The 25,321-nt window shown below is 38.0% G+C and overlaps 1 protein-coding gene across 2 annotated transcripts in view; it reads right to left on the bottom strand.

The window, feature by feature from the left end:
- Positions 1 to 25,321, bottom strand: part of TUNAR (TCL1 upstream neural differentiation-associated RNA) — a 134,111-nt gene that overhangs the window by 45,134 nt on the left and 63,656 nt on the right. For both annotated transcript variants that reach the window (XM_061348895.1, XM_061348900.1), the window contains exon 2: positions 15,727 to 15,847. The gene's annotated coding sequence lies outside the window, so the exon portion shown is untranslated. The remainder of the gene's footprint in view (positions 1 to 15,726; positions 15,848 to 25,321) is intronic.

The following is a 25,321-nucleotide window of genomic DNA, read 5'->3' as shown; positions in this document are numbered from 1 at the left end:
GCTTTTGAAGGGAGAAGTTGACAGCAGTATTTGAAGCCCAAATACTTTTTTATTTGAAGTATCATCATTACACATACACAAAACAGACATATTTACTTCCCACAGAAAGACATTGTGATGCTTTCATTATAATTAGTAAAATGCTTTGCAATCCACAGACGGAAAACACTGTCTAAAGTCAAACAATTCTTATTCATAAGAAAGTTTTTGCTTTTCAGCCCACTTCTAGACTCCCGTTAAAGTTTTGCTTTTCCTTAGTTTTACAAAATCTTCTGCTGTTTGATCTTTAGTTTGTACTTTTATCCTCATCCTTGGAAGCAGATTACACAGGCTTCTGGCATAATGCTTTGTACATTTGTCCTACGAACATCAAAGAGCCCCACCATTTTATGAAGTCATCAGGACACAAAATATCAATTTCATAAATGGCAGTGTAATTCACATTGCAAAATACCATTTTTGTCATCTTAGCTCTTCATTCCTTAGCTGACAGTCCCCACTGAGAAGTAACACTGCTCAACTTCAGTCTAAGAGATTTCTGCTTAAAAAAAAATCTCTTATTTTTCTGTTTATCAAAGAACAAAAAACACAGAAGCTTGAGACAGGCAAGGAATAAATAAATAGTATTGTTAGCCATACCTGTTCTGTACTCACACTTTGTCAAGAGAAACCATCCTGGATCTTCTGTCCTGAGGCACTAAAGCAAAGGTCACAATAAACTTTGCTCATGAAAGATCCTGTGGCTTTTCCCATAAGCTTCAGGTGACAACTGCAGAACCTTGGACAAAAACCAACTCAGGAAATTGCCTTCTAACTACACCAAATAAGTTCTACAGGTTCAACTAAGTAATGTATTTTTCTCCACTCTCCATCTTAAACTCCTGTTGCTGGGCAGCTTTTAGTAATACGAACATTTTACACAAGAGATTTTTCTAATTCCAAAAACTCCTATATAGTTATGTTTCATAAAGTATTTTAACAACAAAACTCAAAGAAGCCACAAGGCTTTTCTATTTGACATCTTATGTTAAAGAAATAACTTCTTGTGCTAACACAATATTTTCTAAACTCTGCACCTAACTTCACAGTTGGTAATTTCTTATTCCTTTTTATTTTTCTCTTACAAATGATGAAAAAAATAATAATTCTTGAAGCTATCTTGTTAAAGCCTGATTGTGAATTCTTAACATGAGGAAGGAAAAGATCTGTTTGTTTTTCACACAGCAGATCTAATGGACAATATGTTTTTAGTTAATCATAGTAAACCTGAATTGTTTAGAGAAGGACAATGGTCAAAGGTTACTTTCAGATGCTCAAAAATGCAAGCAGAACCCCTGAATTAGCTTATAATGTCATTGCAAGCCTGAAATTTATGGGAACTTTAAAATGTTCTGAAAATATTATGGCTGAAGTTTTTAGAAAAACTTAACTCAGCAAAGCCACTAGAGAGCCACCAGCATGTCTGCTCTCCAACAGCAGTTTCATAGTTGAGCATTATCTGCCTTTCTCCATCAGCAGCCCCTGGGTAGTGACCCTTTCTGAGGAGGCCTCTCGTCTTGGCCAGCTCTGTTTCAGTAGCTTGGACAGACTGAGGCTTATTGTCAATGAAGGACAGGTTGGCCACCTTAGTGCACAAGGAGTGTCACACTAAATCACCTTTAATAGACTTCATTTTGTGGATACAGACCTAGACCTTTTGGAAACCTCAAACAGTTCCATGAACGTTGAATGTCTTTGTACTAAAAGATATATGTTTAAAAGCTACACTTTTTAAAGAAACGCCATTTCCACACCTCATTTCTGAGTCTCCCCATGTCTTACAGTACATAATACTGAAAAAGATATTTATATTCTGTAGAGAAAATGTCATCTCCTGTGAGGACAAAGCCATTAAGGTACTTCTGGTCTGCATAGTCTTATTTCCTTTTAACTGTGAACATTTTTGTCCACGGTTGGTTTTAGATAATAATATTATCCTCTAAGTATTTCAAATGATATATCGAGTTCTTATTTTATCAAACAGCTGCCATAAAATAGTCTTAAAATGAAAGATTAAGATTCAAAAAGTCAGTCGGTGACAGCGTTATAATTGCATATACAATCCTAAAACAGCCATGGGCATATGCAGCTTTGAATACCATTTTCCTAAATTATTTCCTCAATAAAGCATCTCCTTGTGATCTTAAAAATACATGTGAAACTCAGCACCGAATAAAAAAACAGGTAATATTTTCACAGATAAACTACAGGAAAGAGTACAAAGTTTGTCTATGCATTTTGAAATTCCAGCCTCTAATATGAGCAAGTGAGTTGGGGATTTTTTTTGAGTATTCAAGTTTGGGGTTTTTTCTTTGAAACTTTCATGCTCTTCGCACACTTTTTTTGTTTGTTTGTTTGTTTGGGTTTTTTTTAAAGCAATATATTACACACATGCTCATGAAGATGAAGAGAAACAACTAGCAATATTTTCGCAAAAAATATACCTTCTTTCATAGACTGTGAAATAATTTAACAAGTATACATACATTATCAGGAACAATTACCTAGTTATGCCATGTATATCATCTATTACATTGTATTTCTCTTTCTAAACTCCTATGGCAAAAACTTCTCCCACCCTATTCTCATAAAATACAACAGCATTGCGTGGACAGTCATTACAGAGTTATATTTCTGATTTAAACTGTTTCAAGCTGAATAAAATAAAGCGATTTCTGTTCAAAAATTAAAGCAAAATCCGTTTAATAAATTATTATTTAATGGATATCCACAAAGGTTTTATAATGAAACCCAGATCAAGTCTTTATATTTTCAAATATATGTATATCAAGTGACAGTGGAATTCACAACTAACCCCAAGAAAATACATATTTTTTTCATTTTTCTTTTGTTGCCAGCTTTTTCAGCTTTGTCCTTCAGCAAGTTATTTAAAACTTCAACTACTTCTGCTCTCAGAATTCATTTATTCTTGTCTCTCCTCAGTGAAGTTATAGGGCTAATTTATATGCAGCAAACACATAAAAATTCCACAAGAATCTGCATAAATATTTCTCTATCTTTTTATATAATATCTTGTTGTTACAGTACTTGATTTCTCCACAGTTTTAACAAAATACATGTTCTATACTTCTTAATAAATCATGAGAGAATACCTATTAGATAAGAAGCAAGAAAAAGTATGAAAAGTTTAAAATGCTGCTATGGCTTTCCTAAGAAAAAACAAAACCAAAACCAATCCATTCTATCAGTGCAACAGTTTTGGAGCCCATATTATGCACAGCCCAACTCAACACATAACACAGACACTTTGCCCATCAAAGATTTGATAGCTGTTTGGTCTTTCACCAGAAGAGCATGTTATAAAGAATAAGGCAACAAGCAAATTTCATTTTAGCAGTTTTATTGGCCTATGGTGGAGAACGTTATAACCAATACATCATAGTATTTTTTCCTCAAGTCTGATATTTCCCATGCCCTCAAACACTGTTATACGTGGGATTTTGCATAAAATGGAAAAAAAGAAAAGAAAAAAGAGAAGAAATATTAATTGCTTAATTTAAGAAAATATAAAACCTTCTACATTCTCTTAAAGTAGAGCAGGTACACCAAAAGCACTTTCGGGATACTGACTCTTTCCCAGTTTCAATGTTAAAACCTAGGGATGAAATTCTGTTCTACTCTCTAGTGACCACTTTCATTGAAATAGCAATTCTTTTGGATTTATTGTGAAGTAGCAGAACAGGAGATGACTCCTTAAAGCAGTCAGTCATCCCTCTTGTAGCCAATTATGGAATTCCTGAATTTGATTTCCAGTGCACATGAGGCACAAAATGTGCTTCAGATAAAAAGAACAAACATTAAACAAGAGGAGGGCTATATTCAAGTGTTCTACAATGAGATTTTGGAAGATGTTTTCAGTTTTGGTATCTGCTGCTCTGTGAACATGCTTTTTGAGATCAGCATCTGTGAATGCAAGTGAGACTTATAATTTTCATCTCTTTAGAGTGGGTTTTAAACAATATGAACTTATTACTTCCATAGAAAAAGCAGAATGTGAAGTTGAAAAGCACTTCTGTCTGTCTGAGGTGATGCTTTTACAGGCATTAGAAATTTTGCTCCAATTGTATGTGAGAATGTTCCCTTGTTTTTTTCATTCTTTAGTTTGGGAATTTATATCTCAGGGCAGAAGAATTAAAAACAACAATTCTAAGCAAAGCCTTGCCAGAATTTTATGCCTGTCCCTTTTTCTTCGTATTATAGCTCCAAATTGCATTAAAAAAACAACAAAAACAAAAACAAAAAACCCCCAGAAAATAAAGTTATTCTTCCTTTTTTTGACAACAAAATGACACATTTAGCAATTGCCATATGGAATAAGGGAATACAAGTGATTGTGTGCTCAGGCCTACTGTCATTACTAAATCTAATCTCTGAATTCAGTGAGAAATATCTTTGATATCAGCTCACTGAATTTCAAGAAAGAATCTTCCTCTATTATACTTTCCAAAAAGCCTTGATACTGTGTTATGTGCAAAGCAACAGGCTCAGGCACCAGCACTGAGTGTGAATACCTTTTTCAGAGCCATGGCAAGTGCTATTCCCTAGGTCATTCTTTCCTGATAAAACAATGGTTCCCAAGACTTTCAGACAAGAGCTCACTCTCAACCCTAAAAAATTTTCCATAGGCACCAGGCCCGCTTTTCAATAAAATTAATTTCAAACAGTATAAAGGTACTATAGAACCAAACTCACTTTTGCAGAATTTAGTGGAACTTTCCTGCTCACATTTGAGATCCAGAAGACATATTTGATCTTTGTAGATATAATGCCTCTAATCACTGCGGCTGGATAATCTTCATCCTTAGCTAAACACATTAACTCAGAACTATAGTACCAGTAATTCAGTTATGAAGGTTTTGCTTGTTTTTTTTTGTTTTTGTACTAACCAGGAAACAGTCACTCAAGGGTCCTTCCAGCCCTCACTGCATTCAGTTTCCTTACAATCTGAATACATCTTCAGCTACTAGTGAACAAAAAAGTGATGTATCCAGTACATCTTCTCCTGTGTCTTGTCAGGTGCTCCACTGAAAACAGAATTACAGGAAGGACTTAACAGAAAACCCTTCTGTAGCGAACTCATTATCTTCTGTACTGTCTTTATTTCAGTGCAACTTCCTTTCCATTCACATGATTTGTATTTCCTGTCACAGTCTAAGGAATTTCTATATTATTTCTATTTCATAAATCCATCATATGAGCTAGGTTTAAGGAAGTCAATAATATTACAATTTTTTTGCCCATTCTTTTTTTTTGAAAGAATACATTGTTTGAACATCTATGCTAGTGATGTAAAGAGATACTGCAAGTGTACGGAAGAACTTATTATTAAAATCTGAACTAATCTTATAAAGGGAACTATTCATTGCCTTTTAATGTAGTACCCACAAGATCTGATAACTGATTCTCTTCTTTCTGGGTTTTCTCTTTGGTCTTATAATATTGGTTGCTATATTTTTTCCTCTGAAGTACTACTATTTATGGTCTATGAGCTATCCTGCTTATAACATTTAAAGTAACGATTACATGGGTCACAAAAGATGTCACAAATGTTTTGTGAGTTCTTAAATTCAAATCAAAATTTCAGATTTAAGAAAAGACTTGAATATTTTTCCTCCTTTTCAAGGGAAGGCATAGGTCATTCTCTGATGGAGAAAATGTATTGAAGTCATTGGAGTTATACCAACAGATAATTTGACTCTGAAGGTATCAGCATTTGAATGCTGCAATATTGCCCAATTTAACTGTTTAGCAGACATAAGTCTATATCTTGTTCAGCTCTTACTGAAAAGTATAACAAAGGAGATGTTTTTCTGTGTATCCAGGGCATACTGATATTCTTCAGAATCCCATGAGATGGAGGAATAAAAACTTGATAAAATGTTGAATGTAAAAGAATGGTGTCATGGTTTAGGTCTTGTCACAAAGATCAGGTGGATGAGGCATTTTCTGGGCAACCAGCAAAAACATGAAGAGCAGAGCACAGATTTGTGGTGGAACTCTTTCATCATCCAGACAACCACTGGGAAAGGAAGGTAGCCAGAACATATTGGCAGCTGACTCTTGAAATGTCCTAGACATTTTTGTTTCTATAAAGGTTGAAGAAAGCAAGTAAATAAAAGGTCTTCTGGCTGTCTTTCTGGCCAGCCTGGAAGAACTGGTTGAGAATGTGTAGATGCAAAGTAACTTGTCTGAAAGTGACCATGAAATAGATGACAGAACTTTCTTCAGACAATTAGAAAGGGGAACACAAGCATCGTAAATCATAAAGCTTAGGAGAGTAGACTGCAACAAACACTAGAAAGTGGAAGTGCTAGAATTTTACATAGTGTCAGTAAAAAGGGGAAAATGAATTGGGGAGAACTGGTAGTGCTGTTAAAAACAAAACAAACAAACAAACAAGGATAACTCATAGGCACAAAGTACCCTGAACTAGAGTATCAACTAGAGTCTGTGAATAAGAATCAGAAAGGCAAAACATAACTTGGGAGAAAATACACCATATTTACATTATTAGTAGTAGAAGATTAAGAAAAATATTGATCCATTCCTCAACAGGAATCTTGAGAAGTTCACAGTGTTAATGACATCTTTGCTTCTGTCTTCAGTGAAAATGTCAATGTGATCTTAGAGGTCAAAAACTTAGCAGCAGAAATACAGAGGAGTAATAAAACCAGAATAGTGAGAAACAGATGGGAAAATAGGTAAATGAGAGGTTTTAAGATGAGATCACTTCACTGAAAATTCTCTGTAGGTATTTTCCTTCAACCAGTCTTTTGTCTCAGGGATGATAAATGATTATATTTATAAAAATAAACAAGGCTTCACAAAACTGGGAAAAGGCCATTCTTACATTTATTAAAAAAAAAAAAAAAAAGAAAAGAGAAGGGAGACAGGGAAGAGGAGAGAAAAACCACTCAGCTTAATTTCAGTTCTGGAAAAGTCCTGGAACAAACAGTCTAACAAATCATTCATAATCACCTAGAAGACAGCAAAGACATAAGTGATTGCCAACACTGACCTTACAATATCAAACCATATTAAGCGAATCTAATCCTTTGCATGGGAAAATTATCAGAAACCTGGAGTTTTGTCATACGCAAGTCATATTTTGTGACATAAACCCAATCATCCTGTGGCTGAATTTTTATCAGTAATGGGGATTTTTAGAGGCTCTCAAAGAAAGTTTGTCTTAATGCCCAGGACAGTGGTGACCTAACCAAGTCACTTCCCCATTCAGACCATTTTTTCAGAAGAATATCTGATCCCTCAGCAGAAACCAGAGACATAGATAGTGCAAAAAAGTTTTTCCTATGATGCAAGGAAGAGTTAGATGCTTCTGAATAGGAGTGAGAATTGTCAGTAAATATAGTGAGCACTGTGCTAATCACAGGTAATAATAGCAGGATGACATACTGTCCCCTCGCTGAAACTGCACTAAAAGCTTGTATGAATCAAACACAGACTTAGACTCTGTCTTGGGTGTTGGTATTTATGACAACTACCTTCTCCATCCCACTGGTTCAAACTCAAAATTTTCATTTTCCACCAACATGGCATAACGTTGTCTAAAAAGGTTTGCATGGGAATGACTTTCTGGCAGAAGTTCTATCATCATTCAATAAAGAATTCATTGTTCTCTTACACTAATAAATTTACTACTAAAATTTACAAACAAATTGAGAATGTAATTTCATTTGAAAATGAAAAATAAAGGCAGTCACTGTTAAAAATAATTCATCTGTGAATGGCAAATTGTGTCCTGGAGCAAACGCACTCATTATGATCAAAGAAAGGATGTGATCTCCCACAGTTAAGTTAAACTAGTAGGAAAAATAATTGCTTGATAAATCAGAGTAATTAAATTTTGCACATGTGAATGCTACTACACCTCTGACTTCAGAGCAACAAGTCCAGCCCTGTAGCACCAGAACAACACATAAAGCTCAGCCCCTTACTCCCTGTAAAATCTATTACTGAAATAAATGGCACAACTTTTCACTTCATTAATGAGGAATGGGAAATCATTCCCCACACAGCTATTGGTATCAGAGCAGTCAAAACCACTGGTGGTGCTATCAAGGTCCTGTTCAGCTACTTTCAATATTCCACCATTCATTAGTGTGTCTTCTAGCATTTTAAAAACTTCTTATTTAAAGGTAATACACTGTTTCTCTTTGAGAACCTGTCTGACAGGTCATTTATTAGTTGGCTTGCCTTACATATTAATTTTTGTATACAGGGTAAATACCTCTGTTTCCTGTTGCAAACTTCCATAGGACAAATACTTTCCCATGAGACCTTTAAGCTTTCTGGGTACTTTGATTGTTCTATTTTAGTTCTGTAAGAAAGCTTCTGCAATTATCCTTTAAATTCTAAAAATGAATTCTTGGTCATTCAAAATATTTTGTGTTTAGGCTATCTAAACACAGTTCTCTACATGTAGACATGCACACATGCATCAGTTGTTGATCCACCTGCTGTAATCAGCAGAAATCTAGCCAATACAATCTAGAGCATGACTCAGTTCACCCTAACCTAGGGAATCAGTAGCTGCTGAGCTGAATCACTCGCTCAGCTTCAGTAACCCCAGGCTTTACTGACCCTAATACGGGCTTTGATACTGAGGGCTCAATCTATTGTCCACACAGAGGGAAGCAGTGCCATTTGAGATGAGGCAGCATAACCTGCCTGTCCTCCCACTGGCAATAGGTCTCCCAGACTTGTCAGGGTGCCTTGCATACTCTAGGGCATCTGAAATGGCAACAGTTCCTGCGTGGGGGTGACTGAGCAAGCCTCCACCCACAACAGACTCCTGCAGGTAGACATAGCAAACTTAAGTATCTCAGTTGCCAGCTGTACCTCTGGAATTTAAGAACCTGAACAGGAACTGTATCTGGAAAGGCCATGTGACTGCCACAGCATATGCCGCACTCACATGAAGTAGCCTATGATGGTTTCCTTCTTATAATTCAAGAGGAAACTAAGGAGAAAAGCATAGCACAAGTTCATTCAAATGTGTTCCTCAAAAGTACAAGAATGTGTTGCATACTCTGTCTTCAGAACCAAAGAGCAAGGACCAGTGATCAGTTTCAAAAGGGTTACAGAAAGTGATACTGGGGCTTAAGGGTCTTTTTAAGGAATGTCTATACGGTCAGACTTAGATGATCGTAAGTTAACTCACTCCATGTTTCATATCACCTCAGGTTTGTAAGCCATCTAGATGCATTATCACAGGACGGTATTGAACTAAAAATTCACACCTCCCAGCTTCTTCGTGCAGGCTCAGTAGATGACAAACTTGACTACACTCCAAGATGGATCTGGCTTGTGCTGCAGTATCTTGGAACTTGGATGGCATCTGCTAGTAACCTTTACCATTTAGATCTATTCAGACACTTTGGTGCTGACCCTCTTGCTGCTAAATCACCACAATTTTGGTAAAGTGAGACATCAGTCAACAAAAGATCCCTGAAGCACTGAGGCACTGTTTCTACATAGAAACACAACTTCATCTTTTGACAGTCCGTATTTGACAAAAAAAGAGAAGTTGCCCTTTATTAAGAGAATCTAAGAAAAAAAAAAAAAGCCAGTCGCCTTATGGTCTGTAAAAATCAGTTCCCTAAACTCATTTCCCTAAAAATGTTCAGACAATCTTATAACCCATGTGATCACTGTGCTTTTAATGTCATCTTAGCTTCTCCACTACAACACTTTGGTAGGAATTGATTATAATTAATGTGATTATGGATGCAGGTTTACAAAGGTATATTTCCCAGTGTAATTTATCCATTAGGTTGTTAGCTATTCTATTAGATTACATACTGCCAGATGACTAATATCTTTAAGCTTCTTCCCAACATGCCTCTTGTGTGTATATGTCATGTCTGGCAAAAAACGTAGTGTTCCCTAAGAGAAAGAAGACATGTAGCAGATGCTTGACTGGATTTCTTTTCCTGCTTGACTGCAGTGACTGCTCTGAGAAGTAAACAATCCACTCAGTAAAATAAACTGCTGCAAATGCTCACGATGCGTTATATCATTTGATTATTACCTTACTCATTCTCTTTCTCTAAACAGCTTTACTCAAATTCCCCTACCAATCTATATAATCCTGAGCTTTTATCAGCTATATCTCTTCTCTCCAGACAGAGCCCACATTTCCCTTATGCTCCAAGACTGTTTTTCCTCTTTTCACAACATTTCTCAATGTCATATGTAGGGTTGTTTCATTGTTTTTATAAGGCACTTATTCCTGGAATCAGCTCCTGCTTTTCAACTAAGGGATAACATGTCCTATAAAGTATTCAGTGTCTCTCAGACAGTGAGAGAAAAAAATATGTCTCCATTTACAGAATCAAGAGAGCAGATGATGTCAGAAAGCAAAATTTAAAACAGGCAACCTTAAACCAATATGGTTCATGAGGACACTGCCCTTTAGGCTCAATGTCCAATTTATCTCAGCGCACAGGCAGGGTGAGGGCTGCAGAGTAAGACTAATGAGCACAGCAGGAATGTACGCAGTAATTCATCATCATAACAAAGCATAGCACAATTGTCAGGAAATTCCTGTAGGCTTAACACAATTACAGAGAAACAAATTATTTGGTCTACTCAGTTAGAAGTGCAAGAATGGTGCGTCAAAAAATAGAAAGGGATTGTTGTCACCTATATACACAAATCATCTTTTTATGATGTGACAAATGTACAATTTGGCTTTTTTTTCTTTTGGCTTGTATACTGAAATTGTATTCAGTGCTGCCCAAATAAGTCTCCATGTTCTCCAACAGCACATGTCAGTGAAACCATAGGAGGAAGACGCAGCTGTCTGCAGGGGTAGAGGAATTAATGGATATAATCATGACACCTTTCTCATGCTTGCCAAAGACTTTGATACAGCAATAGTTCGCAAGTAAGACTGGAAAGAAGTGAAACCCCTCATTAGGTGGAATTTACTTGCTTCCAAAAAATTGTTTTTGTTTGGTGTTTCTTCCTGAGAAAAGACTAACATCAGCATCATCTTGTGAATAATTGGGTTTGGTCTTATTCCTGTTTTTCAGATATCTGGAGTACAGTTTAGGCTGCTGTTTATTTGACTTTCCTCCCAAAGGACCACTCTTCTGTAGGACAATTAAAGCTATGCAGTGCTTACACAGACATTTCTTGCATTTCTGATAGAGAACAAGACCCATTCTGAGTAAGCACTAATAATAGGCAACACTGCAAGTAGCTGCTGGGGGCTCACATGCCTGAGAGACATAACACTAAAGGCGAAGTCACTGCTGAAAGGAGTGGATAGATTGCATTTTCTATCACAGATCTGTACTATGTTTCAGTGATCATGCCACTTAGGTAGAGTGGGACTTTGAGAGCAAAAGTCTAATTAAAATAAGTGGGCTTTATATAACCATGCTTGGAAGGCAAATTTTCTGCAATATTCCTTAGTGACTAGGAGCTGCCTTACTTTAAAGCATTTATACAGCTCAGCTTTAGCAATTTAATGGCTGGGAGATGATAAGAAAATAAATTAGATTTTGGTACACAGCAGTCAAATTAATTTCAGGGGTATATGTAAGTCTCAGCACTTAAGATTTGTATTTGTAACCATATCATGACCCATATGAATAATAAGGCCCCAATTTTCAGGGAAGGTTGGATATCACAGATCACACAACTGCTTTTTATAAGACATCATCATGCTGCAGAAATATCCTGTAAACAGATGTCATGTTTCAGGGAACGCCTTAGCTTATCTATTGTGGTTAGGTCTGTACCAGTGTGGCTCCAAGAATGCATCTGTCCTAGAAAACAGATTTACCCTTTGGTCCTTTGGAGTTTCTTAATTGGCTTGTCTCTTTTGCTTTCATGTTTTTCTTCCTCATCTGATTTACTTTATTGAGCTTGTCTTCCTTCTTTTTCTGTCTTGAATGGTTATTTCTAGATTAGGATCATCATGGGAACTCCCATGGGAGCCCCACTTGATCCCTTTCTGCTGAGTAAAATGGCCGAACTTGGCAAAGGGAAGATACTCTCATTCAGAAGCAATGGGGAAAATTCCTGGGAAAGTCCATCTTAGGTTTCACAGATTTGATGATAACCTGTCATGTTGCTGTAGAGTCCAAGTAACAGTGCAGCCACTAGGTACTGTCAGCACTTCTCTAAATGATGCCCATGAAGAAACCATCTAAGGTGCAAAGATACTTAAGCTCACTCACCATGTCTGAGCCAGGTTTGCAGCACTGCTTTCTTAAGGTGTGCTGCACAGAATTCAGGTAGTCTCCAATAAGGAGAAGCCTACTACTATCAATAAACACCTTACCGTTAAAAATAGCCTCAAATTAATTTCACTGGATGGGTGAATTCTGCCGAGTTCTTTGAATTCTCACACACCAGTTTTGCCTACTCTTAAATTACAGAACTACTTTTTAAAATGTAAACAACTTTCAGACAGACTTTATTGCATTTGAATATCATCCTTGTCATTTTCTATAAGTTTTCATTTCACTTCCAAATAATTTTGTGATGATTAACTCACGCATTACGTGGTGCCATGTGTAATCCTCCCTTGTGACAATAACTCAAATTGATATTTTCATGCCATCTTCCTCTCTCTCACTCATTTTGTTTTCTCTGCAGTGTAAGTAGAAGATCTATACCCACACTAATATGAATAGAAACATTTTCAAGAAAATATTTCTGGCTTGCTTTGCCAACTGACTTACAGCTCACACAAACTAGGGCAATGGCTAAGTGAAAGTATCCATCTATTACAATTTTGTTTCCAGTTACTGCAGAGCTCATTTTGCCCTGGAATTCTGCTGAACCTTCAGCTGCAGAGCTCAGGTATCAAAACAGCAACTCATCAAAAGCTGGTTATGAAAATTCGCTAAACAGATTTGTGGGGCATTTTTTCATTCTTGTATTTGTGATGGGCATCAATGTTGATGAGTTGTATGTGAACTCTTCAAATGACTGGTAGTTCAATTCAGAAAGCATTCAGTTCAAACAAGCAAGAAGAGAGGCCATATCTTATTTTCCAACAGCACAGTTTGATAGGCTAATTACTGAGTTTTACCAATACCACTCAACATAATGTGTAGCACTATTAAACCTTCATTCTGGATATCAACAGAGAGCTCCTGGTAATAACTGATCATAGATAGAAGGGAAATAATTAGTTAAAACATTAATTATTCTTAACCTGAGTAAAGATGCAGACAGATGCATTTCATTTTATCATTTGAGTAGAAGAAATAGGGCCACAAAATCTAGGAAGTGAGAAAGTGACAGCAAAAGACATACAATAAAAGTAGATTTAAGGCTTCTCTTACATTTATGAAGTTTAACCATGCCAAGTGCAAGGTCCTACACCTGGGTCGGAGGAATCCCAGGCACAGCTACAGGCTGGGCAGAGAAGAGATTCAGAGCAGCCCTGTGGAGAAGGACTTGGGTGTGCTGGTCGATGAGAAAATGAACATGAGCCAGCAGTGTGCGCTTGCAGCCCAGAAAGCCAACTGTATCCTGGGCTGCATCAAAAGGAGCGTGACCAACAGGACGAAGGAAGTGATCCTGCCCCTCTACTCTGCTCTCGTGAGAACTCACTTGGAGTATTGTGTGCAGTTCTGGTGTCCTCAACATAAAAAGGACATGGATCTGTTGGAACAAGTCCAGAGGAGGGCCACAAGGGTGATCAGGGGACTGGAGCACCTCCCGTATGAAGACAGGCTGAGAAAGTTGGGGCTGTTCAGCCTGGAGAAGAGAAGTCTGCGTGGAGACCTCATAGCAGCTTTCCAGTATCTGAAGGGGGCCTATAGTGATGCTGGGGAGGGACTCTTCATTAGGCACTGTAGTGATAGGACCAGGGGTAACGGGTTAAAACAGGGGAAGTTTGGATTCAATATAAGGAATAAATTCTTTCCTGTTAGGGTGGTGAGGCACTGGAATGGGTTGCCCAGGGAGGTTGTGAATGCTTCATCCCCGGCGGTGTTCAAGGCCAGGTTGGACAGAGCCTTGGGTGATATGGTTTAGTGTGAGGTGTCCCTGCTCATGGTAGGGGGGTTGGAACTAGATGATCTTAAAGTCCTTTCCAACCCTAAGTGTTCTATGATTCTATGATTCTACATTTTAGTTGTCCTTAATCACATCAGTAGTAGCCTGTTACTGTTCACCAAATCCATAAGAAAATTCAGGAGAGGAAAATTCAGCTAGCAGGAGCAGGCACAGACAGAGCACTTATTTTCCCACAAAGCACTCTATGCACAAGTGCCCCTACAAAGCAAAACCAGAATGAAAACAACAAGGTCTATGCAAATAGATGTGTTAGGTGAAAACTTGTTTTGAGCCTATTAGCCAGAGCTGACAGTAGGAAACTATTATCTCGTAACAAGACATACAGTCTAAAAGGCCTTATTAACAGTATGAAGTCCACCTCTTTGTGAGAGCAGGACTGTTCTCAAAATGTTCTGAGCAGCAGTTTACAGCTTAGCTTTAAACACATGAATCAATTCCTTGCCTTGAAGTATATCCAAGCTTGGGATTCAGTATGCAGTGGCTTTGCTATTCTCCACTTACAGATGCTATATATACAACAGAAAATGACAATTTATGTTAGCTGGTCATATACCAGAGTGTGCTCAATCAGTAAAAACGTTTTCTTATCTGCATTTAGGGACTATATAGATGCAGCCCCAATAGCTGCCAGACATTAGCATGGAAAAGACCTTAGCCTTTTACATCACAACCTGATTGCCTGTTCTTTTATCCTATTACTTCTGCAGGCAGTGCAGCCCAAAGAACATCTCCAGACAGACTCTTCTTCCTTGTTGTCAAGGTCGCTTATGGACTTTTGTAGGTATTCGCATATCCTTACTCAGTAAACTGAAAGACATTGTACTTTTTTTTGTGCTTCCACACCTAAAACCTGCCTCCAGTTCACTACACTGTTAATTAGCTTTTATGCATTACCAGAGGTGGATGCATCTCAGCAGTGACTTAAGTGATTTCTCTATAGCTTTTGCTTCAGTTTTCATTCATAAAATGCTTCAACTTATGTTAACCAAATTGCCTCTCATTGTAATACTTAAGTATTTACATAATATTTCCCATTCTAAAGTAAAACAAAAGACAAAGCAGCTGAGGAACTAAACATACAAATATTAATATTTGTCTGAAAGACAAGGATAATACAACATTTTCTGAGTGCTTGAAAACATAGTATTTTCTACATGTCGTTTTGATTATTGTACAAGAATAGGTGAGCTTTGCTTTAAAAACCAACAATATGAGACCAGAGCTCTTTTTTTTTGGGGGGGGAGGGTGGAAGGGGGAGGTGTTATTATTTTAAGCCAATTTCATAAAAAAAAAGAAAAATTTAAAAAGACCCAAACCTTGTAATCACTACAACACCTACAGAAGACAGTCGTGTGTTCCTGTGTCAAGAATTTCTTTAACAGGCTGTAAACAGCGCATAGATTTTCATGCACATTTTTAAGGACATATTTATAGTTCACATAGACTATCCATTTTTATCACCTAATTATTAGAGAGAAGTGGCATTAGTAAACTGTTCACACAGTGTCTGAACCTCTTAGCATTACAACAAAATGGCTATAAAATTATTTAGCTACATAATACTAGAATGTTTCTGATACTAGAATGTGTCTGACTTACACAAATGTTGAATCATTTAGAGGTTTAAAGCAGAGGCTCTCGAAACTGGTGGTCCATAGACTCCTGTCAGTGGTCTGCAGCTGAACGTTTATTGCTGTCTGGTTACATGGTACACAGTTCCCTACAGAGAGTGGGGAGAGAAGAGATTAATGAAGAAACATTGATCAAGAAAAAATATTTCTGTTTATCAATAGCAAGAAAACATTTATTGCGAAAGACCGTAGATTCTTCTAACAAGTTTTGCATTTGATTATGATTTTGTCAAACAGATTGCATATACTGAAGTATTCTCTTTCAGCTTATTTTTTCTTTTCCAATCCATCCATTTCTGAGAAAAAGACTAGAGAAGATGTTATTTGTAAGATATTTTTAACAGGCAAAACAGTTCACAACCTCAGAAAGAGGTAAAAAGTGTCAGCTAGCTTAGTAAGAAGTTTGCTGATGACTAAAATGCAAGAAGTGAGTGTACAAGGAATGGAAGCAAGAAGAGACAATGAAACAGAAGCATAACTGCATGGTTTGGGTCAAAAGGAGGTATTCTAGAGATCCTTGAGCCTGCAAAAGGAAGCTCAGTGAAAACGTGGATGTGATGCTATTGAACAGCACTGGAAAGGCTGAATGCCTTTTTGCCTTTGACTTCATATGAAAAGCCTACTCCTGGACTTCTGTATATAGTACATTCTGCAAAAAGGAGGGGCAACCAGCGGCAGGGAAGCCATAGGCCAGGACCTGCTTACAGTTTGGACATACCCAAATCTGAGGAGCTGGTTCAGATGTCTCATAGGCAGGCAACATGACTGTGAAGCTACTGCCTATCACCTGTGAAAAACTGCACTAATCAGAGGAGGTCCCTGATGACTAGAAGGCTAACAGTGTCAGTTTTAGGGAAATGATGGCTACAACAGGTACCAAGTCATAATTCAATACACAGGGAGGTTAATAAATTCAAGGACTAGGAAAGCAGGAACTTCAAGAAGTTCATAAAGGAAAAGTGCAAAGTTCTGCTCATGAGGAAGAACAGCCCCATGTCACAGTACATCACAGGAGCCTGCTGGGCAAGCAGCAACCCTGCAGAAAAGGACACAGACCGGGGAATTACTTATCACAATTAGTTCTAAAGAATAATTCTCACATGCCATGTACTTCTCACATGCTATCTTTTCATCTCTGTCTCTAAATTTTTCTGTTTCCTTCATTCACCAGTTGTACATGACTAATGTTCTACTAGGATCCAACTCTCCATGCCCTCATGCCTCCCACCACACATTTCACCATCTCCAGCTTTTGCCTCCTGCATCCCTGACCCACATTACAAACCTGAAAACACAAATCTAAGTACAGTCTTGGGTGCTGCTCAAAGATCCTGGGTGCAAGCCAAAGAGTCATACAGAAACAAGTTTCTGTTCCTCATCTAATGTACTCCTACCCTGCTGCCTTAGGGCAACCTTTTAGCTCCATGGCACGTTTAAGATAAAAAGCCAACCTCTATTAACTGAGGAGAGAAACACCTCAGACTGCCTCACTGTCCCCAGAAGCTACGAGTCTAAACACAAGCAGCAAGGCACAACTTAGTAGTGCAACTGTTCTTTGGTTACTGCACATATATGGACTAGTATCCACATCTTCGGAATAATACAGAATAATTTTATCTCAGGTGAGTTACTTAACCCTTAAAGGTTATTTATCTTATTGTTAAAGGTGATTTACCTTGTTGAAGCTAGGTTACCTTCCTCCTAAGTTAGAGCACTAAAACAATTGCTATAGTACAGCTAGTGGATAAAACTTAGTAAACATGACAAAAATGAAAGCACTTGGCAGGACAGGTTTGGACTGCTCATCCCTGAGGCCCATCCTGCATAGCAGATGGCCACTGGGCCATCCTCAGCGGCTGCTGTTGGGCACACTGGAACCACAACAGCATGGGAAGCTGGGTCCCCCAGCACATCCTGGCAGTAGGCCTTCACAGACGGTAGGAGCTGAAATCTCTTTTGGGCAGAGGAGATGCTTAACTGAGACTGCAAGGCATCTCAGAGGCCACCCCAATCACACAATCATCAGTCAGAGTGTGGTACCAACCTAGAAGTTCTAAGCAAAAAAAACTGTATATTTTTTTTCAGCCCATTTTGGCATAAAAATATTATTAGTTTCAGGATAGCCTCAAGTACGTTTTTTAAATAAACAGAATGTTTGACAATTTTGTTTTATCACGCTCCAGTTAAACATGCCATAATTTCAGTATACATAATTTCCATAAGCATTTGTTGAATTTGGCACCTGATTGTACATATAGAAGAGTTTGGGACTTGTTTTTGTTATACCTGCCTCTGTGATTTTTGCAATGCCCCTTTATTACTTGCTCATTGTCTCATCTTATTTATTGTCATTAGTTCTAATTCCCATCCTAATAAACTCACATTCAGGGCCACAGATAAAACAGGTGCAGGAAAAAACATATACTACTACAGAGAAAATAGACCTGAAAACTTCTGGTCTCAAAACCACTTTTTCTTTGTAACCAGTAATGGCTAAAATCAAGTTCAGGAATGCACATTCAAGTACATGCAAGTATATTTGTGTATTAAAACACAGAACATTTTCAATACCACAAAATGGAGACTCAATTGCTCAAAGATCATGAGCAATTCCACACTTTCTCAGGTCTAATGAAAAGCTGCTCTATTAGTTATCCAAGTATTACAACTTACACTGCAGGATATAAAAGGTTCATGTCAATGGAGATTTAAGCTCACGAAAGTAGAATGATACTTAATGGTTAGTGAACTGCATTGGAATATTCCTTAAAGCAATTTCTCTTCTATGTCTATGTTACAATGCATTTTATTTCACCCAACCCCTACAAAAACTGCAAATTTTTAAATATGTTAGGCATTTATTGCTACCCCAAAATTCAAGCAAAACTGGTGGGCATCCACTTTTAGGCATGTGCTTCATAAAGCAAACTGGTTTCAGAAAAACAAGACATTTTGAGAATTACTGGTTAGCCCTCAGCTTATAAGCAACAATGAAAAAGAATAATGAGAACAGCAAATTCAGTGGAAGAACTTTTCCACAAATGTCATTTTGGATACTGAAATTTCACTGTAGTGAAAAGCAACTTGCATGAAAGATACACTGCATTCCTTAATGCTGCTGTTTCTGGTTTTACCAAGTGAGACATCAGTGAACATGGAAACAATAATTATATTGGCTTCCTATATTTCTGGTCCCTCAATAGTTTTTCCTCTCAAACATGTGATGCCACAGCTACATTCTCTGAATATTTTCAGCTTGATCATAGAGCTCCTGCAACCTGTTCTGTACTCTTTCTGCCAGTCAAAGCTAATTCTTGGAGAGATGCTGTAAGCATGGCTTCCTAGCCACATTCACATAATCAGAAATTGCAGCTCTATCTATGGAATTTCACACTAATACAACGCTTGAGAAAGTACAAGAAGGTTGATACAGCCTTTTGCCTGAGTTCACCAGAAACTTTCTATTTCCTCCAGTTACCTTGATGTCCGCAGGAAAAAAGTTTGTATTCAGTTACCCCCTACCATTTTTTAGGCAGTTCAGGCTGTATGGCAGTTCTTGCCTAACATAAAATGGGGTCAGGTAAGTTCAAACCTTGCAAAATTGGGATTTTCTGCCAGGTTCGGTGGACTAAAATGTTCCTTACAGAGGAAGGCACAATTGTGCCTTTCCTAGTCTGCAGATCTTGTTTCTGTTGTCTACACTATGCTTTCAGCATATCATCACACTAACCCATGTACGTTTTCATTTAAGCATTCTTGCCTGGACAACCACTACATGTCCTGCTCCAACCACACCCGATCCCTATTCCATGTTGTCAGCACCTGCCTGTTGCGACTACTGCTCCCACTGTGACTCGAAATCTGTTTTGGTACATACAGCTCCTCCACCCTGGCACCTCCAAAAGGACGAGCATGTTCCTTTATACTGCCACAAGAATTTGAGTAGCCACACACCAAACCAGGGTATGGAACAAGTGCAGGTTAAAGCTTAGCAAGAAAAAAGCAGTGAGCCTCTTTCTTCAGCAGGGCTGTGCTATGCCATCTGCAAGTATTTGTATTACTATGGGATTGGTATTAAGAGCTCTAGCTTCTGAAAGCCAGAGCAGCCCTAAAGTATGAACAATTAATATTTTAAATATCCCTTAACATACTTACCTTGTTATAGAGATCATAGTGTCTGTAGCAAGAAGTCTTGATCCTTCACAGCTTCAGCTTATCTGCTTGCAGTCCATTTTTTGACTCCTGGGACGTGTCTGGGAACCATTTCAGGTGTTAGCTCAGAGCTGGTGACCTCTCCAAAGGAGAGGATGACCTGTCCAAGACCCGGGATCCCTGGTTCAGCTTATGTTGAAACACTTCAGGAGCTTTTCCCATGGATTCTCAAACTGATCAACACAGGTTTTTTTTTTACTTTGTTATGTATTTTTTATGCTGTCTCTTAATTTTCTGTAATTTGTGATTTTTAAATATTATCAAGACAGGCAGGCATCATAGGCCATTTTATTTTAGGTGTGAAGTGACAGAAGATAGACATATATTTGGTTATTCTATGAACTTCATTTTTGTTCTTCAGCTCCTAGCTTAAATAGATACATAGGTAATTCAAACTTACAGTGCTTGTTGCCTCACAGAAAAAGAAAACCATGATCACCATCACTTTAAATATTCTGCTCACGTGTAGTGATCCATACCGGGCCTTACACCTTGGAAGGTTTGCATATCAAAAAGTTAATCAACTGATATAGCCCATTTCCATATGTCTTCCTCTAAAGGTTACTGCAACAACACTTCCTGAATATCCTTTAACAATTCAATGGTAGCCTGGCAGTGGTATCGTGACAAATAAATTTAAGTGACATATAGGTTGCAGTAGCAGAATGCAAAGTATAATGAAGCAATGTACTTCTTATGGAGATGTGACATGAAAAACATTGACCTGTGGTCCTAAGTAATTTTCATAAAACAAAAGTTTTCTTGGTAATAAAAACAAATCAGTCAATGTTCTGAAAGACTAATATAATAAACTATCAGGGAAGCCATTCAGCTGTGTTAACTCCATTTTGTGAAAGAGGAGTCATTATTATTCCGCCTTTGTACTTAAAGTTTGGTGATAACATTAGTTGCACTATGACAAAGTAGCCTTCTTGATTAATGGGAGATACCTCCAGAAATGGCAGCGAGACTCAACTTAGAAACATATGCTGCTTTGCCGGTCGTATTAAACAAAGCCAGCCCGACATTAGGAGCACAAGGCTGGACTTAAATGACAGGACAGAATATTAATTGCAGAGAAGCTGAAGATAGTGCAAGTGGCCCTGCATTAAATATTGCCAGTTCAGAGACTGTTTATACTGACAAGTGACCAGAACATGAGGTGGATGAAAGAGGGGTCAGGAGTGCAAGTATTTTGCATGGGAAAGAAATAAAAACTGAAAGAAATGTATCTTCAGTCCATGAATTCCAAACTGATTTTTAACAAATGGATACTATACTGCTTTGCAAGAGAAACAAAGCCTTGCCTCAACTTTCTTTGCAAGGTATAGAAGTTGCATTGCTGTAGGCACTGGGAGAAATAAAGTGATTTACAAGAAATCTGTAGTGCAGGTAGAAAAGGATCACAGGCTAAGATTACAAGCTGTGCTTTTCAACTGTAAGCTCATCCTTCTACACACATTCAGCAGCCATCATTTCCTGAGAGGCTGAAATGTCATAATGATTCTTTATCAGCCCCACTCTCATTTGCAAGTATCTTTGTCATCCTGTTTTCTAAATGAGACAGTATCTGGAAATATTAAGGTACCAGGGGAGATGTCAGTGAAGTGTTACTCATCTGACCTGGAATTTTTTCTGGATTTTTTCTGAAACCACTGGAAGTTTTTCAAGAGACCCAGAGGACCCCCTTGTTAACCATTACTTTCCTTATCATACAGTGATTTTTGGAGATTTTACACACTTAACAAAATGGTTCTGTCCTAATCTATACCACAAGCAACTCTTCTAAACACAGTCAGGATTTTGTCCAATTGCATAGAAACCAAACAAAGGCTGTCAGGTGGGGCTTTGTGGAATATACCACAAAAGGTTGTGAATCATTTTCTTGAGAAGGGGATAAATGGACATGCAGAGCGGAATAGAAAAGTAGAGAAAAGGAGGTAAATGAAAGGAGAAAATTATGCAAGCAAAGCTGAAAAAAAAGCATCACAGGTAAATATATGCAATATCTCTGCATGTTTAGCAAAAAAGGTAGCCAGTCTGCGACTGAAAGGGCTGCATAAACTGAGTGTTTGAAAGTTCTGAACAAATTTAGAAGAGTTGTTCCTGCTGATGCAACATGAACAGCTCATTATGATGGATGTAACACTGAGAAATCCCACTTGAATTCAGGTCTACCAGGCACTCCACAAGCAAATCGGTAGACAAATTCGTGCCCTATCAGCTTAAGACATGAAATGATAGGGGTAGACAGTGAAACAGAACAAGGAAAAAGAAATTAGTCAATGCCTCTCTTATTAGATCTGTGATTACAAATAAGTCTACCAAGAACAGAAGCAGGTGCCACATCAGAATATATCATGGTAAAAAAATCAAGGACTTCACCCCTGAAGAAGACAAAGCATTGAGTATCCTGGACTGTGGGAAAAAATCCTGTCTCAGCAAAGATGAAAAAATGACAATCCATCTTCAGCTGACAGTAATATTGAATTCCGTCTCCTCTTTAAAATGAGTGGCTTTTCAATGGGAAGTTTTAAAAACTACAGTATTTTTTTCTCATATCACACATCTTAAAAATAAAATGAAATTTCCAGTACAAAACTTAATTTACATAATCTAGGTAACAATTGCAGTTTCAATTCCGCAGAAAGAATAAGTATCAGAAAACACTGCATGATGGCAAAAGGAGTTTGTTCCAGGAATTTGTCCCTCATGCTAGTTATTATATTATTTAATAGAATCATAGAATCATAGAATACTTAGGGTTGGAAAGGACCTTAAGATTGTTTAGTTCCAACCCCCCTGCTGTGGGCAGGGGCACCTCACACTAGGTCATGTTACACAAGGCTCTGACCAGCTTGGCCCTGAACACTCCCAGGGACAGAGCATTCACTGCTGCTTTGGACAACCCATTCCAGTGCTTCACCACTTTCACAGTAAAGAACTTCTTCCTTATATCTAACCTAAACTTCCCCTGTTCAAGTTTAAACCCATTACTCTTTCGCTATCGATTGTAACAATAGTGTCTTATCACTACAATCAGTGATGAAGAATCCCTCACCATCATCCCTGTAGGCCCCCTTCAGATACTGGAAGGCTGCTATGAGGTCTCTGCGCAGCCTTCTCTTCTCCAGGGTGAACAGCCCCAACTTTCTCAGCCTGTCCTCACACAGGAGGTGCTCCAGTCCCCTGATTATCCTTGTGGCCCTCCTCTGGACTTGTTTCAACAGTTCCATGTCCTATTTATTTTATGTACTTACATCAGTTACTATAACCTGGATAGGTTTAAGAGATCATTTGGTTGTTTATAGTCATTAATCAACCTTTCATGAAACATGCATGTTATTCATAAGCTTATGAAAAATTAACCTTTAAAGAGACATTCAAAGGGACTCTTAGGAGTTAAAAAAATGACATATCACTTATTTTTTAAGCCTCAACTTGTGCAATTAATATACCATTTTTAAAATAAAAAATTACATTTCATCTAACCTTTGTAAGAGCCTACTTGAATGTTTTTGTCTCTTACCATCACCCTTAGATCAACTTCGGTTACAGACTTGAACATGAATACCACAATGAAATGCTGAAGACCAGCTCAAGAATGCCATTCCTCAGCCTACATTCCATACTGTGCCTTGCGTATAAGTTCAGCACAGAAGATGTCTTTAAGAAAAAAGCTGTCTTTTCTATATATAAGAAAATAATATTATTGCATTTCTTAGAGGTCTGTTAGCTGCATAGCTCAAAATATGGTAGCTTGTATAGACTCAGCTTGTGGGTTGACTGTTGTGGCTTCCATTGCAAAAGAAATTAGATGGGACTGCTTCCCAAACCTCAGCCCAGCTTCCTGTTCCACCTGCAGAAGCAAAACCAGCAAGCCTGGTTCCCCAGGGCTCATTCTTTCACTGCGCAATATTTCTTCACATATCTGTTTTGCTTATCCTTTTCTTCCTTATGGCAGGAGTGGCTCCAAGCTCAATCTTTGGGGCAGCAAAATTCAGTTTTGCTTTCAGCGTGAGAAACCTTGAATCAGCTACATTTAGAAAGATTACAACCCACAAACAAACAAAAAAACCCAATCCAACAACAACAAAACATAGATCTTTATTTTGGCACTGTCATAACAACTTAGAGAAACTGTGTAGACAAACTGAATGTAGACTCACACTGAATCACTAAACTCTGGAAGGATTTATTCTCTCTTGCTACCAGCTGAATTTGTCTTGAATGGAAAGAGGAGCAAAAAGATCTCAAAGATAATCAGAAACCAGTTTAGCAAGATAAAGCAGAAGAATGCTTGCCTTGCCCTTCTATTGATTCAGCTTCAACTTCTGCACAAAGATCTCTGCAAAACCTCAGAAAATTCAGCCAAGGGTGGCATTATAGTAGACCCCATTAAGGAATTATGACTGCAGTGCACTGAAGAGTCTAAGTTCCTGTCTCCTAGATGATCTGTAGACAGGGAGAGAAGCAGCAGGTCATCCTCTCTCCCGGCACTAACTCCTCCTAGGAGGTGAGTCACAGGACTATGGCCAGAGTCACAGTCACTCTGCAGAGATTACTTCCACTGCTTCTCCAGCAACATTTCCTCTTTGTCATAACATAAGGTTTTGTAAGTTTAAACAAGCCAGTCAAAACTACCCATAGGTATAGCATTGATACTCTGGACTTTTGTGAAGTGCAACGAGAAAGAAAGAAGTGTCCACTGACATAATTAACAAATGCAGCTAATACACATTTCAATAGCTGGAGAGCTCTGATCTCTGCACCCCAATATTCTTCATGTCCAGGAGACAAAGCAACAGTCCCTTTGTGCCCTAGTCTGGAAACTTATGACTCCTTCAGCCCAGGCTACTTTATACCCAAACCCCAAAGATACTAATTTACTTTGCTCTGGCTCAAACACTACGAAAATAAAAACAAAACAAAAAATTAAAAATTCAGTAGATACTCTACTGAATAATTTGACCCTATATAATGCTGATAAATTTTCTTTCCAGAGCTGTCTGTGACACTGAGATAAGTATATTGCGTATTAGCAGTTTTGAATTGCCCATATTATAGAGGGGATGACTGCTTACAGGTTATTATGTATATAAGCAGTTTTGCTCTTCTAGTCTTAGCTCTGTGAACAGGGCTAGCCCTAAGGCAAAGCCTAAGGCAGAAAGTGAAATACATTTTTTAAAGGCTGTTTGTTAATCAAGCCCTAAACTGCTTCCCTATTCCTTGCCAGTTTTATCCTAACATAAGAACAAATCAATGTTAAGGCACTCTGCCAGATGCTGGGCGCTCAGACTCCAAGCTTCCTCCCACTTCCCTTGGCAGCTGAGATCTCTCAGCACTATCCA

The sequence above is a fragment of the Neopsephotus bourkii genome, unplaced genomic scaffold, assembly GCF_033783945.1.
Source record: "Neopsephotus bourkii isolate Nb327-2 ecotype Australia unplaced genomic scaffold, CSIRO-AGI_Nbou_v1 NB_372, whole genome shotgun sequence".
NCBI lineage: Eukaryota > Metazoa > Chordata > Aves > Psittaciformes > Psittacidae > Neopsephotus > Neopsephotus bourkii.
The sequence above is the reverse complement of the archived record's forward strand: the minus strand, read 5'-3'. Positions and strand labels throughout refer to the sequence as shown.